This window comes from Triticum dicoccoides, chromosome 4B, assembly GCF_002162155.2.
Source record: "Triticum dicoccoides isolate Atlit2015 ecotype Zavitan chromosome 4B, WEW_v2.0, whole genome shotgun sequence".
Taxonomy (NCBI): Eukaryota; Viridiplantae; Streptophyta; class Magnoliopsida; order Poales; family Poaceae; genus Triticum; species Triticum dicoccoides.
The window spans coordinates 444,840,597-444,843,848 of record NC_041387.1 but is presented as its reverse complement, the minus strand read 5'-3'; the positions used below and the strand labels follow the sequence as shown (position 1 = coordinate 444,843,848).

The 3,252-nt window shown below is 47.4% G+C and overlaps 1 pseudogene; it reads left to right on the top strand.

The window, feature by feature from the left end:
- Nucleotides 1-1,335: 1,335 nt before the first annotated feature.
- Nucleotides 1,336-1,925, top strand: LOC119292731 (annotated as a pseudogene).
- Nucleotides 1,926-3,252: the final 1,327 nt, after the last annotated feature.

The following is a 3,252-nucleotide window of genomic DNA, read 5'->3' as shown; positions in this document are numbered from 1 at the left end:
AGAATTACCCGTGGATCCGGGGTTGGATCTCCTCGACTGTCTGGAGTATCTAAACTTCTCGCACTCATAAGGAAGTAAATACCATAGTTACTATAGAAGACAATGCCGAAGAGGAGGAGTTAGTCAATCTTACGAGAAAACTTTGGATCCAAGGGAATCCTCAGGCACGGAATCAATACGGAGCATCAAGTTTATAGAACTCGCCTATGAAGGTCGCTCGGAGGAGTTTGATGTCCTTAGCTTGAAGACCAGTTCAGGGGCTACTAATGGTGTCTCGAACTAGGGGTGCTAACCACGTCGGTCCATCATAGTGGGTCGGTCCGAGGTCCCCTTGATCGTCTACAACCGGGCCAGGACCACCATGCTCCAAAGCGTACTCAAGATGGAATCCTCCAAAGACTTGGCACATACTTCAAGACTTGTTTAAATCTTCAGCATGTTTATCACTAGGTGTAAACGACCTCATGTAAACCCTAGTAGCCCTGTCCCTATATAAGCCAAGGGGTTTAGAGCGTAGGGTAGAGAATTAGACATTCACATACGATCTCAAGGTAGACCATCTTGTATTTTGTACCCCTACACAACCAACACAGCAAGAACATGACGTAGGGTTTTACCTCTTCGAGGGGGCCGAACCTGGGTAAACATTGTCTCCCTTGTTCCTCCTATTACCCTCTAACTAAGATCACCAGTTCGGGACCCCCTACCCGAGATCCACCGGATTTTACTGCGACACACGACCATCCACATCAAGGGGCACCAAGGGGCTATGCCAAGCCCTGTTTCATCGTTGCAATCTTGGTGATGGCCAAAAGGAAGCCGCCATCAGAGGAGCTTCACCGCGAGGCGATGCCATGCGCCGCCGCCACACCGCCATGTACTTCATTTAATCTCACCTTTTATTGTTTCCCCTGGTAACTAACTAGAGTACTCTATTTCCATACTCCAGTTTGGGTGTTAAGAGTAGTTACATCAGCGACAACGCAGCTGCGCGGTTCGTACTGTCATCATTTTTGCTCTCTATGGATTCGACACTTTAATCTTTCCCTAATAATAAAGCACGGATTAACTCCGTGGGTTCACCGTCTTTTCCAAATAATAAAGCACGGATTGACTCCGTGAATTCACCTTCACAATACTCTTCTTCCCATGATTTTACGCTTTCAGTTTGAATTTAATTTAAAACATATTCGAAGTGGTACTAAATTTTGTCTCTACAATATTATCGACTCGATTGACCGCTATGTTCTTTCTTGGTCGCTTAGCTGGGCTGCGACCCAGTTGGGCCTTGGCCTGTCTCTCTATTGTATGCTAATAGAGGTAAATAGTGTCCGGATGGGCAACTGCAAACAATGCTACGATTTCCTAAAAAAATATCCCAATGAACGTATACATAAAGAAGGAAGAGAATGCACATCCTTCACCGCCCTCATCCTTGACCTCTCCCTGTCCTCCGTCCCGGCCTCATCGGACACCGTAGGCTCCCGCCGCCTCGACCTCTCCGCATCCCCGCTCGCCGAACTGGAGGAGGCGGCCTTTCCGTCCCTGCGCGATGGCGGGCACGTCATGGCCGGTTTCGTCATCTACTTCCGCAACTACTCCACCTTCCTCGCTAGGCCTGGGTTGTACGTCGAATACATCTTCATGTGCATGCCCTGCGCCTTCCCGGGCTTGGCCGCATGATGTTGTTTGTCATCGTCGGCAGAACCGCCGAGATCGGGATGGGCCACGTGGAGTGCGTGCTTGACTGGAACCAGAACGCCATCGACTTTGACGAGGGGATGGGCGCTGAGGTGTTCAAGCAGTGGCGCATCTGTCGGCTCACCGGCGCTGCGCTTGACAAGTACAAAGGCACCAGGAACCAGGAGGATCCCAGTAGGCCAGTAGGAGAGGAGAGATCTAGACTCCGGCAACTGGTGATGTAGCGCTGCTCTTCCAGGTTCCCCCCCTCTTCCTATCTGCAAGCTTTAAGTAAAACGATTCAATGAGCCTCTTGCATTCCCCTTCATCTTCATGACAAAATCTCAACTTCCCCAACCACACTGCAGACCTGCGGTTAATCTTAGTTGAGGTGCCATACAATCCAATTGGGGGATTCAATTCATCGAAGATATGACCGGACTTTCGCACAACAAAGTCAAGCACCCCTCTTCCTATGTTGTTGGAAACTGGATGAGTCGTTTTGGAGGGTTTCTTTAGTCTACTCCTATCTAATTCTTATAGGAAAAAACTATAGGTTTGACTTGGATCTGTACTTTCATTTTTATGATTCCCTGATCATCCAATAAGTTATGTCTGAAGGAAATATGCCCTAGAGGCAATAATGAAGTTGTTATTTATATTTCCTTATATCATGATAAATGTTTATTATTCATGCTAGAATTGTATTAACCGGAAACTTAGTACATGTGTGAATACATAGACAAAACAAATTGTCTCTAGTATGCCTCTACTTGACTAGCTCATTAATCAAAGATGGTTATGTTTCCTAACCATTGACATGTGTTGTCATTTAATGAAAGGGATCACATCATTAGGAGAATGATGTGATGGACATGACCCATCCGTTAGCTTAGCATAATGGTTACAGTTTCATTGCTACTACGTTCTTCATGACTTATACATGTTCCTCAAACTATGAGATTATGCAACTCCCGAATACCGGAGGAACACCTTGTGTGCTATCAAACGCCACAACGTAAATGGGTGATTATAAAGATGCTCTACAGGTGTCTCCGAAGGTGTTTGTTGGGTTGGCATAGATCAAGATTAGGATTTGTCACTCCGTGTTTCGGAGAGGTATCTCCGGGCCCTCTCGGTAATTCTCATCACTATAAGCCTTGCAAGCAATGTGACTAATGAGTTAGTTGCAAGATGAAGTATTACGGAACGAGTAAAGATACTTGCCGGTAACGAGATTTAACTAGGTATTATGATGCCGACGATCGAATCTCGGGCAAGTAACATACCGATGACAAAGCGAACAACGTATGTTGTTATGCGGTTTGACCGATAAAGATCTTCGTACAATATGTAGGAACCAATATGAGCATCTGTCGGCGTTCTGGGAACGGGGTTCCCCAGACTTGCCTGCCTGCGGCCTATGGCGTGGCTCAAGTGGTGGCCCTGTACGGCCCATCCTCATCAACGCAAACTCAAGACCCTCGCGAGGGGCCAAGCTTCACGGGGCGGACGATGCAAGGCTTCCTCAGGAGCGTCCTCGCCAGGCAGGCTCACGAGGAGGCGGAGAGA